This window comes from Mobula birostris, unplaced genomic scaffold (assembly GCF_030028105.1).
Source record: "Mobula birostris isolate sMobBir1 unplaced genomic scaffold, sMobBir1.hap1 scaffold_502, whole genome shotgun sequence".
NCBI lineage: Eukaryota > Metazoa > Chordata > Chondrichthyes > Myliobatiformes > Myliobatidae > Mobula > Mobula birostris.
In genome coordinates this window covers 27501-42500 of record NW_027278162.1, presented here as the reverse complement: position 1 = coordinate 42500, position 15000 = coordinate 27501, and positions in this window count along the sequence as shown.

Sequence of the window (15000 nt, the reverse complement as noted above, 5' to 3'; positions counted from 1 at the left end):
TATATGACAATGCCGAGAAACGTACCGACAATTTGCTGCACCGCCCGCCGGACCGCTCACAAGGCTCTCCTCGTCCCGAGGACACTAGCCTTCTCGCGGAACCGGAGGCTGCACGCGGACCGCTCTGGCGACCGGACGTCTCCGGCCTCTGCTGGAGCGGGGAGGGAACGCGCGGGTGCCGCCCGACCTTCTGGAAATCGCACATCGGCCGGCCGTCAGTCGGTAGCACCGCGCGCGCAGAGCCTCTCCTTCCTCTCGTTGGTGACCGAGGATCAACGCTTCGGTTGAGTCAGGCTGAACCGGGCATCTCCCTGCCACTCTGGCCTATGGAACTCTCCCGACTCTTTCGCCTTGCCCCTACGGCGCGAAAGAGTGCTGCTGCGGCCGGCGCGCCCGTCCCTTGCTCTCTCGGGCCATGTCTGTCGTCGCAGTGCCGCGCCATCCCCTATCGAGCCGCGTCGCTGGGTGAGGACCGCACCCGCACCCTTCCGCCGAGCTGGCTCTCAGGACGGTCGACGGTCGCCGCTCGCCTCCGTCGGCCCAGGGCCTAACGCCGCGCCGGTGAACGCCTCGCCATCCCACCCCGTCGATCGCGCCGGTGAGGTCCGCACCTTCACCGCCTAGGTATATGCGCGTGGGTGTAGCTGCCTTCTCGGGATGGTCGACGGTCGTTCGACCGGCCCCCGTCATCTATGCGCACAGCAGTCCCGTCCGCCGGCGGGAGACTCCGTCAATCGATCGTGGTGCAAACGTGCGAATGCCCAACGTCAATTCCGCCCAAAGCATGAAGCCCTCGGTCGGCAATCGGGCCGCCCCGCGGCAGACCCACCTGCCCACCTCCGGAGATGGTAACGAGCCGAGCACGGAAGTTCGGCGCACGTGTCGAGACCGTCGCTTCCACTCGGCCTCTCCCAAAGGTAGGACCGACCAAGCCGGATCGATCGGGGAACAGAGGTCTAACGCAGACGACACTCGCGAGGGCACCAGCGGCAGGCTTGTCCCTTCTCCGTCTTGGTACACACAATGCCTCTTTGCTTTTCGGATCGATATAAAGCTTTTGCCACCGTCGGTCTGCCGGCCGCCGCCCGCGGTCCGCGCTCAGACTCTGTCTGTCCGCAGCCCCCGCTGCGTTCTTGGACTTTGTCATTTTTTTCGGAAATAGCGAAAAAAAGCTTTTATCATTGTAAGTCGGAGCTCGCCCGGCCTCCCGCTTACTGAGTCACAATTGAGTAAGGCTCACTTAGAACTCTGCACTGTGTCAACCGTACCACTAGTCACCCTGCTAAGTGTGTCTGGAAAACGTGTTCCCGTAAATCTCCGGGAACCCCGCCAATCCCCCCGTACAGAAATTGCATGTGTCAAGTCGGCGGGATGCCTCCCGGAAGTCCTGCCGGGAAGGTCGCACTCTGGCCCCGCCAGGCGGGGCAAATCCGACCCCCATAGTGACTTCCGGGCCTAACTCGTTAACCAGAGCCGCGACAGACCGTGCAACAATGACATGTGTCAAACCGGCGGCACGACGCCCGGAGCTCATGCCGGTCGCGGGGGACCTCGGGCCCGCCCGACGGGGCAGATCCGACCTTCACAGGCTTCCGACGGCAATTGGTTAACCGGCGTGGCGCCGAGGGCACGCGGCTGGCTCGGCGGGCGGCCCTCCGGTAGTGCCGCCGTCGATCGGCCGCCTCGGTCGGCAGGAGGGCCCCGAAGTCGCCTTCATTCTGACTTCCGAGTCGGGACTTAGATTACTTTCGACTCTTCAGCCAAGGTCTCGGATCGACGGCGGGACCTGCGGTTGTCCCTCCGAAAATGCCGCCGCTCGGCCGGCACGGCCCGCCGAATACGTCCCCTTACTGGCTCCCGCCTCGGGACTTTGTCAGAAATTCATTCGGGCAAGGTTTCCATTCGGCGGCCGGAGCACCGGTAGTCATACGGAAAATGCCGCCCCTCGGCCGGCATGGGCCTGCGAATAGGTCCCGCTGACAGACTTCCGCAATTGGGTATTTGTCCGAAAATCCATACCGGCAATCTTCGGAATCGTGCGGAAAAGCTGCCGCGTGGCCCGGGTTAACCAATTGGGGAGGCCGGTGCCATCTACCGAATACTTCAACAACTCGTGAAAACGGCCTCCCTATATATCTGCAGGAACCCCGCCAATGCCCCCGTACAGAAATTGCATGTGTCAAAGGGGCGGCCGAATCTGACCCCGGCGGCCGAGCCTCTGGAACTCCGGGTCGGCCTCGGCCGGCAAATCCGACCCCCATCCAGACTTCCGGAGCGGACTTGGTTAACGAATTGCCACCGGGCAAATGGTTAACCGACAGATCTTGGAGGCTCGTTACCCAAGCCATCCCCCGCCGGTGCGAAAAGTTAACAATCAGCGGGCGGGCAATTCGTGAACCGACCGGGACCGGGCAATTCGTTAACCATTCGGAACCGGGCAATTCGTTAACCAACCTTGTCCTGGCAATGAGTGCACCAACCCGGCCGGACAATTCGTTAACCAAGCTGGCTCTGGCAATTCGTTAACCAACCTGGCCGGGACAATTCGTTAACCAACCCGGCCGGACAATTCGTTAACCAAGCTGGCTCTGGCAATTCGTTAACCTACCCGGCCATGGCAATTCGTTAACCAACCTGACCCTGACAATTCGGTAACCAACCCTGTCCTGGCAATGAGTGCACCAGCCCGGCCGGACAATTCGGTAACCAACCAGACCCTGGCAATTCGTTAACCAACCAGGACGGGCAATTCGTCAACCAACCCTGTCCTGGCAATGAGTGCACCAACCCGGCCGGACAATTCGGTAACCAACCAGACCCTGGCAATTCGTTAACCAACCAGGACGGGCAATTCGTCAACCAACCCTGTCCTGGCAATGAGTGCACCAACCCGGCCGGACAATTCGGTAACCAACCAGACCCTGGCAATTCGTTAACCAACCTGACCCGGACAATTCGTTAACCAACCAGGACGGGCAATTCGTTAACCAACCAGGCCCGGACAATACTTTAACCACCCTGGTTTTCCAATTCGTGAACCAACTGGGAACGGACAATTCGGTAACCAACCCTGTCCTGGCAATGAGTGCACCAACCCGGCCGGACAATTCGTTAACCACCCTGTCCTTGCCAATTCGTGAACCAACTGGGAACGGACAATTCGTTAACCAACCCGGCCGGACAATTCGTTAACCAAGCTGGCTCTGGCAATTCGTTAACCTACCCGGCCATGGCAATTCGTTAACCAACCTGACCCTGACAATTCGTTAACCAGCCAGGACGGGCAATTCGTTAACCAACCTGGCCCGGACAATTCGTTAACCAGCCAGGACGGGCAATTCGTTAACCAACCTGGCCCGGACAATTCCTTAACCACCCTGGCCTTGCCAATTCGTGAACCAACTGGGAACGGACAATTCATTAAACAACCCTGTCCTGGCAATGAGTGCACCAACCCAGCCGGACAATTCGTTAACCAGTCTGACCCGGACAATTCGCTAACCAACCCTGCTCGGGCAAATCGTTAACCAAGCCCAACCCCGACAATTCGTTCACCAACCTTGCACGGTCAAGTCGTTAACCAAGCCCAAACCCGACAATTCGTTAACCAACCCATACGTGGCAATTCGCTAAACAACCCGGCTCGGGCAAATGGTTAACCAAGCCGGCCGGGCAAATCGGTAACCGGCCCGGCAGTCCCGACAATTCGACAATCAACCAGCTGAGGACAAACCCTTCGCCCTCAATAACAACTAGTTCTTGACCCGCCGTCAAAATGTCCCGGCCGATGTTCATCAGAAACTCCTTGCTGGCCCATGGGCCCCCCCTCCTTACCTTAAGAGAGTCATAGTTACTCCCGCCGTTTACCCGCGCCGCACTGAATTTCGTCAAGTTGGGTCTGGCAACCTGCTAACCCGGCCGGCCGGGCCTGACAACGCTCTAGAAACCCGGAACAGGCAGTTTCGTGAACCAACCGCGCACGCTCCTGACAATGCGTTCACCCACCCTGCTCGGGCAAATCGTTAACCAAGCCCAACCCTGACAATGCGTTAATCAACCCGGCCATGGCAATTCATTAACCAACCCGGCTCGGGCAAATGGTGAACCAAGCCCAACCCTGACAATTCGGTAACCAACCCGGCTCGGGCAAATGGTTAACCAAGCCGGCCGGGCAAATCGGTAACCGGCCCGGCAGTCCCGACAATTCGACAATCAACCAGCTGAGGACAAACCCTTCGCCCTCAATAACAACTAGTTCTTGCCCCGCCGTCAAAATGTCCCGGCCGATGTTCATCAGAAACTCCTTGCTGGCCCATGGGCCCCCCTCCATCCTTAAGAGAGTCATAGTTACTCCGGCCGTTTACCCGCGCCGCACTGAATTTCGTCAAGTTGGGTCTGGCAAGCCGCTAACCCGGCCGGCCGGGCCTGACAACGCTCTAGAAACCCGGAACAGGCAGTTTCGTGAACCAACCGCGCACGCTCCTGACAATGCGTTAGCCAACCCTGCTCGGGCAAATCGTTAATCAAGCCCAACCCTGAAACTGCGTTAACCAACCCGGCCATGGCAATTCATTAACCAACCCGGCCCGGGCAAATGGTTAACCAAGCCCAACCCTGACAATTCGGTAACCAACCCGGCTCGGGCAAATGGTTAACCAAGCCGGCCGGGCAAATCGCTAACCGGCCCGGCAGTCCCGACAATTCGACAATCAACCCGCTGAGGACAAACCCTTCGCCCTCAATAACAACTAGTTCTTGCCCCGCCGTCAAAATGTCCCGGCCGATGTTCATCAGAAACTCCTTGCTGGCCCATGGGCCCCCCTCCATACCTTAAGAGAGTCATAGTTACTCCGGCCGTTTACCCGCGCCGCACTGAATTTCGTCAAGTTGGGTCTGGCAAGCCGCTAACCCGGCCGGCCGGGCCTGACAACGCTCTAGAAACCCGGAACAGGCAGTTTCGTGAACCAACCGCGCACGCTCCTGACAATGCGTTAGCCAACCCTGCTCGGGCAAATCGTTAATCAAGCCCAACCCTGAAACTGCGTTAACCAACCCGGCCATGGCAATTCATTAACCAACCCGGCCCGGGCAAATGGTTAACCAAGCCCAACCCTGACAATTCGGTAACCAACCCGGCTCGGGCAAATGGTTAACCAAGCCGGCCGGGCAAATCGCTAACCGGCCCGGCAGTCCCGACAATTCGACAATCAACCCGCTGAGGACAAACCCTTCGCCCTCAATAACAACTAGTTCTTGCCCCGCCGTCAAAATGTCCCGGCCGATGTTCATCAGAAACTCCTTGCTGGCCCATGGGCCCCCCTCCATACCTTAAGAGAGTCATAGTTACTCCCGCCGTTTACCCGCGCCGCACTGAATTTCGTCAAGTTGGGTCTGGCAAGCCGCTAACCCGGCCGGCCGGGCCTGACAACGCTCTAGAAACCCGGAACAGGCAGTTTCGTGAACCAACCGCGCACGCTCCTGACAATGCGTTAGCCAACCCTGCTCGGGCAAATCGTTAATCAAGCCCAACCCTGAAACTGCGTTAACCAACCCGGCCATGGCAATTCATTAACCAACCCGGCTCGGACAAATGGTTAACCAAGCCCAACCCTGACAATTCGGTAACCAACCCGGCTCGGGCAAATGGTTAACCAAGCCGGCCGGGCAAATCGCTAACCGGCCCGGCAGTCCCGACAATTCGACAATCAACCAGCTGAGGACAAACCCTTCGCCCTCAATAACAACTAGTTCTTGCCCCGCCGTCAAAATGTCCCGGCCGATGTTCATCAGAAACTCCTTGCTGGCCCATGGGCCCCCCTCCATCCTTAAGAGAGTCATAGTTACTCCGGCCGTTTACCCGCGCCGCACTGAATTTCGTCAAGTTGGGTCTGGCAAGCCGCTAACCCGGCCGGCCGGGCCTGACAACGCTCTAGAAACCCGGAACAGGCAGTTTCGTGAACCAACCGCGCACGCTCCTGACAATGCGTTAGCCAACCCTGCTCGGGCAAATCGTTAATCAAGCCCAACCCTGAAACTGCGTTAACCAACCCGGCCATGGCAATTCATTAACCAACCCGGCCCGGGCAAATGGTTAACCAAGCCCAACCCTGACAATTCGGTAACCAACCCGGCTCGGGCAAATGGTTAACCAAGCCGGCCGGGCAAATCGCTAACCGGCCCGGCAGTCCCGACAATTCGACAATCAACCCGCTGAGGACAAACCCTTCGCCCTCAATAACAACTAGTTCTTGCCCCGCCGTCAAAATGTCCCGGCCGATGTTCATCAGAAACTCCTTGCTGGCCCATGGGCCCCCCTCCATACCTTAAGAGAGTCATAGTTACTCCGGCCGTTTACCCGCGCCGCACTGAATTTCGTCAAGTTGGGTCTGGCAAGCCGCTAACCCGGCCGGCCGGGCCTGACAACGCTCTAGAAACCCGGAACAGGCAGTTTCGTGAACCAACCGCGCACGCTCCTGACAATGCGTTAGCCAACCCTGCTCGGGCAAATCGTTAATCAAGCCCAACCCTGAAACTGCGTTAACCAACCCGGCCATGGCAATTCATTAACCAACCCGGCCCGGGCAAATGGTTAACCAAGCCCAACCCTGACAATTCGGTAACCAACCCGGCTCGGGCAAATGGTTAACCAAGCCGGCCGGGCAAATCGCTAACCGGCCCGGCAGTCCCGACAATTCGACAATCAACCAGCTGAGGACAAACCCTTCGCCCTCAATAACAACTAGTTCTTGCCCCGCCGTCAAAATGTCCCGGCCGATGTTCATCAGAAACTCCTTGCTGGCCCATGGGCCCCCCTCCATACCTTAAGAGAGTCATAGTTACTCCCGCCGTTTACCCGCGCCGCACTGAATTTCGTCAAGTTGGGTCTGGCAAGCCGCTAACCCGGCCGGCCGGGCCTGACAACGCTCTAGAAACCCGGAACAGGCAGTTTCGTGAACCAACCGCGCACGCTCCTGACAATGCGTTAGCCAACCCTGCTCGGGCAAATCGTTAATCAAGCCCAACCCTGAAACTGCGTTAACCAACCCGGCCATGGCAATTCATTAACCAACCCGGCTCGGACAAATGGTTAACCAAGCCCAACCCTGACAATTCGGTAACCAACCCGGCTCGGGCAAATGGTTAACCAAGCCGGCCGGGCAAATCGCTAACCGGCCCGGCAGTCCCGACAATTCGACAATCAACCCGCTGAGGACAAACCCTTCGCCCTCAATAACAACTAGTTCTTGCCCCGCCGTCAAAATGTCCCGGCCGATGTTCATCAGAAACTCCTTGCTGGCCCATGGGCCCCCCTCCATACCTTAAGAGAGTCATAGTTACTCCCGCCGTTTACCCGCGCCGCACTGAATTTCGTCAAGTTGGGTCTGGCAAGCCGCTAACCCGGCCGGCCGGGCCTGACAACGCTCTAGAAACCCGGAACAGGCAGTTTCGTGAACCAACCGCGCACGCTCCTGACAATGCGTTAGCCAACCCTGCTCGGGCAAATCGTTAATCAAGCCCAACCCTGAAACTGCGTTAACCAACCCGGCCATGGCAATTCATTAACCAACCCGGCTCGGACAAATGGTTAACCAAGCCCAACCCTGACAATTCGTTAACCAACCCGGCCCGGGCAAATGGTTAACCAAGCCGGCCGGGCAAATCGGTAACCGGCCCGGCAGCCCCGACTATTCGACAATCAACCAGCTGAGGACAAACCCTTCACCCTCAATAACAACTACGTCTTGCCCCGCCGTCAAAATGTCCCGGCCGATGTTCATCAGAAACTCCTTGCTGGCCCATGGGGCCCCCCTCCTTACCTTAAGAGAGTCATAGTTACTCCCGCCGTTTACCCGCGCCGCACTGAATTTCGTCAAGTTGGGTCTGGCAAGCCGCTAACCCGGCCGGCCGGGCCTGACAACGCTCTAGAAACCCGGAACAGGCAGTTTCGTGAACCAACCGCGCACGCTCCTGACAATGCGTTAGCCAACCCTGCTCGGGCAAATCGTTAATCAAGCCCAACCCTGAAACTGCGTTAACCAACCCGGCCATGGCAATTCATTAACCAACCCGGCTCGGACAAATGGTTAACCAAGCCCAACCCTGACAATTCGGTAACCAACCCGGCTCGGGCAAATGGTTAACCAAGCCGGCCGGGCAAATCGCTAACCGGCCCGGCAGTCCCGACAATTCGACAATCAACCCGCTGAGGACAAACCCTTCGCCCTCAATAACAACTAGTTCTTGCCCCGCCGTCAAAATGTCCCGGCCGATGTTCATCAGAAACTCCTTGCTGGCCCATGGGCCCCCCTCCATACCTTAAGAGAGTCATAGTTACTCCCGCCGTTTACCCGCGCCGCACTGAATTTCGTCAAGTTGGGTCTGGCAAGCCGCTAACCCGGCCGGCCGGGCCTGACAACGCTCTAGAAACCCGGAACAGGCAGTTTCGTGAACCAACCGCGCACGCTCCTGACAATGCGTTAGCCAACCCTGCTCGGGCAAATCGTTAATCAAGCCCAACCCTGAAACTGCGTTAACCAACCCGGCCATGGCAATTCATTAACCAACCCGGCCCGGGCAAATGGTTAACCAAGCCCAACCCTGACAATTCGTTAACCAACCCGGCTCGGGCAAATGGTTAACCAAGCCGGCCGGGCAAATCGGTAACCGGCCCGGCAGTCCCGACAATTCGACAATCAACCAGCTGAGGACAAACCCTTCGCCCTCAATAACAACTAGTTCTTGCCCCGCCGTCAAAATGTCCCGGCCGATGTTCATCAGAAACTCCTTGCTGGCCCATGGGCCCCCCTCCATCCTTAAGAGAGTCATAGTTACTCCGGCCGTTTACCCGCGCCGCACTGAATTTCGTCAAGTTGGGTCTGGCAAGCCGCTAACCCGGCCGGCCGGGCCTGACAACGCTCTAGAAACCCGGAACAGGCAGTTTCGTGAACCAACCGCGCACGCTCCTGACAATGCGTTAGCCAACCCTGCTCGGGCAAATCGTTAATCAAGCCCAACCCTGAAACTGCGTTAACCAACCCGGCCATGGCAATTCATTAACCAACCCGGCCCGGGCAAATGGTTAACCAAGCCCAACCCTGACAATTCGGTAACCAACCCGGCTCGGGCAAATGGTTAACCAAGCCGGCCGGGCAAATCGCTAACCGGCCCGGCAGTCCCGACAATTCGACAATCAACCCGCTGAGGACAAACCCTTCGCCCTCAATAACAACTAGTTCTTGCCCCGCCGTCAAAATGTCCCGGCCGATGTTCATCAGAAACTCCTTGCTGGCCCATGGGCCCCCCTCCATACCTTAAGAGAGTCATAGTTACTCCGGCCGTTTACCCGCGCCGCACTGAATTTCGTCAAGTTGGGTCTGGCAAGCCGCTAACCCGGCCGGCCGGGCCTGACAACGCTCTAGAAACCCGGAACAGGCAGTTTCGTGAACCAACCGCGCACGCTCCTGACAATGCGTTAGCCAACCCTGCTCGGGCAAATCGTTAATCAAGCCCAACCCTGAAACTGCGTTAACCAACCCGGCCATGGCAATTCATTAACCAACCCGGCCCGGGCAAATGGTTAACCAAGCCCAACCCTGACAATTCGGTAACCAACCCGGCTCGGGCAAATGGTTAACCAAGCCGGCCGGGCAAATCGCTAACCGGCCCGGCAGTCCCGACAATTCGACAATCAACCCGCTGAGGACAAACCCTTCGCCCTCAATAACAACTAGTTCTTGCCCCGCCGTCAAAATGTCCCGGCCGATGTTCATCAGAAACTCCTTGCTGGCCCATGGGCCCCCCTCCATACCTTAAGAGAGTCATAGTTACTCCCGCCGTTTACCCGCGCCGCACTGAATTTCGTCAAGTTGGGTCTGGCAAGCCGCTAACCCGGCCGGCCGGGCCTGACAACGCTCTAGAAACCCGGAACAGGCAGTTTCGTGAACCAACCGCGCACGCTCCTGACAATGCGTTAGCCAACCCTGCTCGGGCAAATCGTTAATCAAGCCCAACCCTGAAACTGCGTTAACCAACCCGGCCATGGCAATTCATTAACCAACCCGGCCCGGGCAAATGGTTAACCAAGCCCAACCCTGACAATTCGTTAACCAACCCGGCCCGGGCAAATGGTTAACCAAGCCGGCCGGGCAAATCGGTAACCGGCCCGGCAGCCCCGACTATTCGACAATCAACCAGCTGAGGACAAACCCTTCACCCTCAATAACAACTACGTCTTGCCCCGCCGTCAAAATGTCCCGGCCGATGTTCATCAGAAACTCCTTGCTGGCCCATGGGCCCCCCCTCCTTACCTTAAGAGAGTCATAGTTACTCCCGCCGTTTACCCGCGCCGCACTGAATTTCGTCAAGTTGGGTCTGGCAAGCCGCTAACCCGGCCGGCCGGGCCTGACAACGCTCTAGAAACCCGGAACAGGCAGTTTCGTGAACCAACCGCGCACGCTCCTGACAATGCGTTAGCCAACCCTGCTCGGGCAAATCGTTAATCAAGCCCAACCCTGAAACTGCGTTAACCAACCCGGCCATGGCAATTCATTAACCAACCCGGCTCGGACAAATGGTTAACCAAGCCCAACCCTGACAATTCGGTAACCAACCCGGCTCGGGCAAATGGTTAACCAAGCCGGCCGGGCAAATCGCTAACCGGCCCGGCAGTCCCGACAATTCGACAATCAACCCGCTGAGGACAAACCCTTCGCCCTCAATAACAACTAGTTCTTGCCCCGCCGTCAAAATGTCCCGGCCGATGTTCATCAGAAACTCCTTGCTGGCCCATGGGCCCCCCCTCCTTACCTTAAGAGAGTCATAGTTACTCCCGCCGTTTACCCGCGCCGCACTGAATTTCGTCAAGTTGGGTCTGGCAAGCCGCTAACCCGGCCGGCCGGGCCTGACAACGCTCTAGAAACCCGGAACAGGCAGTTTCGTGAACCAACCGCGCACGCTCCTGACAATGCGTTAGCCAACCCTGCTCGGGCAAATCGTTAATCAAGCCCAACCCTGAAACTGCGTTAACCAACCCGGCCATGGCAATTCATTAACCAACCCGGCCCGGGCAAATGGTTAACCAAGCCCAACCCTGACAATTCGTTAACCAACCCGGCTCGGGCAAATGGTTAACCAAGCCGGCCGGGCAAATCGGTAACCGGCCCGGCAGTCCCGACAATTCGACAATCAACCAGCTGAGGACAAACCCTTCGCCCTCAATAACAACTAGTTCTTGACCCGCCGTCAAAATGTCCCGGCCGATGTTCATCAGAAACTCCTTGCTGGCCCATGGGCCCCCCCTCCTTACCTTAAGAGAGTCATAGTTACTCCCGCCGTTTACCCGCGCCGCACTGAATTTCGTCAAGTTGGGTCTGGCAACCTGCTAACCCGGCCGGCCGGGCCTGACAACGCTCTAGAAACCCGGAACAGGCAGTTTCGTGAACCAACCGCGCACGCTCCTGACAATGCGTTCACCCACCCTGCTCGGGCAAATCGTTAACCAAGCCCAACCCTGACAATGCGTTAATCAACCCGGCCATGGCAATTCATTAACCAACCCGGCTCGGGCAAATGGTGAACCAAGCCCAACCCTGACAATTCGGTAACCAACCCGGCTCGGGCAAATGGTTAACCAAGCCGGCCGGGCAAATCGCTAACCGGCCCGGCAGTCCCGACAATTCGACAATCAACCCGCTGAGGACAAACCCTTCGCCCTCAATAACAACTAGTTCTTGCCCCGCCGTCAAAATGTCCCGGCCGATGTTCATCAGAAACTCCTTGCTGGCCCATGGGCCCCCCCTCCTTACCTTAAGAGAGTCATAGTTACTCCCGCCGTTTACCCGCGCCGCACTGAATTTCGTCAAGTTGGGTCTGGCAAGCCGATAACCCGGCCGGCCGGGCCTGACAACGCTCTAGAAACCCGGAACAGGCAGTTTCGTGAACCAACCGCGCACGCTCCTGACAATGTGTTCACCCACCCTGCTCGGGCAAATCGTTAACCAAGCCCAAACCCGACAATTCGTTAACCAACCCAACCATGACAATTCGCTAACCAACCCGGCCCGGGCAAATGGTTAACCAAGCCCAAACCTGACAATTCGTTAACCAACCCGGCCCGGGCAAATGGGTAACCAAGCCGGCCGGGCAAATCGGTAACCGGCCCGGCAGCCCCGACTATTCGACAATCAACCAGCTGAGGACAAACCCTTCACCCTCAATAACAACTACGTCTTGCCCCGCCGTGAAAATGTCCCGGCCGATGTTCACCAGAAACTCCTTGCTGGCCCATGGGCCCCCCGCCTTAAGTCATAGTTACTCCCGCCGAATACCCGCGCTTCACTGAATTTCGTCAAGCTGGCCCTGTCAAATCCTTAACCCGACCGGACCCTGACAATTCGATAAAAAAAACCAGCTGGCGCAGCCCACCTCTTCCAATACTACGGCGCACGGGGCCCGCGCGGTGGGTGGGTGGGTGGGTGTGTGGGTGTGTGAGCTTGAACCATGTGTCCGGAGATCGGGTGGTCCAGGGAGTTTTGGTTACCCAGGTGCAATTCGTTAACCAAGTCTGGCTCGGAAGTCCGGATGCGGGTCGGATTTGCCGGCCACTGCCGGCCGGGAGTTCCAGAGCCCCGGCCGCCGGGGTCAAGTTCGGCCGCCCCTTTGACACATGCGATTTCTGTACGGGGGCATTGGCGGGGTTCCTGCAGATATATGGGGAGGCGGTTTTCACGATCACCGAGGAGTGGTCGACAGGCGGCACGGGCCTCCCCACATCGTTAACCCGGGCCGCGTGGCGGCATTTACGGCCGAATCTCAACTTTGCCCGTACGAATTTTCGGACCAATTCCCACTGGCGGAAGTCCGCCTGGGGACCGATTCGGAGGGCTGTGCCGGCCGGGCGGCGGCATTTTCGGCCGGACCACCGGAGCTCCCCGCGCCTACCCGATGTCTCGAGTCACAACTTGGGACTTTCGGGCGGGCGGGTTCCACGGCCTCTGGCCGGTCGAGGCGCGCCATCCATCCACGGTGGGAGCAATCCCGCCGGAGGGCCGCCCACCGACCGACCGAGGCGAGCTTCGGCTAACGCAGCGGCGCCGGTTAACGAAGAGGCGCCTAACTTTACCGCCAAGGGGGACAACACTAATTATGCCCCTAACCGCGCCAAAAAGTTGGCTGGGCAACTCGTTAACCAAAACTGCCCGCAGCCGGCGGAGAGCCCGGGCAACTCGTTAACCCGAGCCACAATTCCACCTCTCTCTTCCCGCACCAAGTCCAGCCGGGGCAACTCGTTAACCGAGGCCATAGCAGCACCCGTCTTCCCGCACGCACCAAGTCCAGTCGGGGCAACTCGGTAACCGAGGCCACAGCTGCACCCGTCTTCCCGCACGCACCAAGTCCAGTCGGGGCAACTCGGTAACCGAGGCCACAGCAGCACCCGTCTTCCCGCACGCACCAAGTCCAGCCTGGGCAACTGGTTAACCGACGGCCGGCGAGGAAGGCAGGGAGGAGGTGGCCCCGAAGGTCGAGCAGCTGGCCGAGCTGCCGACCGACGGGGGCCGTGGACACCACGCTGCACGGCGCGCTCCACTCCGGCTAGCCGGATGAGGCGAAGGCCGACGCCGCGGTTGCCCGCCCCGACAGTCTCCCAACTCCCAGCGCACGCTGAGCGGACAGGCAGGGCGCCCTGGCCGGGGGCGCCCCACTCGTGCCGCGCCAGGCGAGGCCGGAGAGAGAGGAGAAAGCGGGAGGGTACCGCGCGCAGCGGCTGCGCCCTCCGACCGGAGAAGAGCGACCTGCGAGAGCGGTGCCCGCCAAGCCTCCCCGGGGGGGTTGTGTGTCCGACGCGCCCGCGCGCGCCGCCGTTAGAGGACGACGCCCTGCCGCCCGCCCGCCTGCGCTCAGCGGCCACTTCCTCGGCTGCACCGCCGGGCTGCCCGACTCGAGGCCCCGGGCCCGAACTCCAGCCTCCCGCCCGCCCGCCGCCAGACGCCTTGGCCAGGTGCGGCTGGTCGTGGGTGGGGTGAGAGGACAAGGTAAGGGCCGGAGGTCCCCGTGCCGGGGCCACGGCGGCCGCAATCCGGAGAGAGCGACCGACCGAGCGAGGTCAGGGTGTGCCAGGGGCCTCTACCGGCCTCACACCGTCCACAGGCTAGGCCTCGATCAGAAGGACTTGGGCCCCCGAGCGTCGTCGGAGAAAGGAGGTCTTCTATACGCCACATTTCCCGCGACCGCCAGGCGGCCGGGGATTCGGCGCTGGGCTCTTCCCTCTTCACTCGCCGTTACTGAGGGAATCCTCGTTAGTTTCTTTTCCTCCGCTTAGTAATATGCTTAAATTCAGCGGGTCGCCACGTCTGATCTGAGGTCGTAGGCAGAAGAGAACCGAGCGCCGGCCGGGCCACGCCAGGGGGGCGCAGGGCAGGCAGGCAGGCAGGCAGGCAAGGCAGTGCAGTGCGCGACGGCCGGCAGCAGGCGGGCGAGAAGGCTCGCGCAGGCCGACCGAAGGCTGGCTGTCTGTCTGGCTGGCTGGCTGGCTCCCCTTGCACCCCGCGGTGCACGGGCGAGACCCGGGCTCGGCTGAATTCGCTTCCCGAGAGCACCGACGGACGCCGGCGCGGACCGAAGCGAGCGGGCGCAGCGAGTAGGCGGTGCGGGGTGAGCCGAGCGGCGGAAGAGGTGCACACGCCAGGGACGCGCCGCGGCGCGAGGCCGACCCCTCCCGTGCGTGCGAGGCACGGTAGAGGCGCGGCCCTCTTTCCCTGTCGAGCTCGCCGGGAGCGGGGTTGCTCACCCCGTCCCGTCGACCCTCTCTCGCTCTCCATCTCTCCTTCGCCTCCTAACCTCCTCGATCGCCTCGCCACTCGGTCTCGCGGCGGCGCACAGAGGCTCAACGCTGGCAACACACCACACGGCAACGCCTCGGCGAGGCAGGCGACAGTCCCGAGCAAGGCGGCGGTCAGAAGCGACGACGAACTCGCGGCCCTCGCGGCGGAGGGGCGCGGCGCT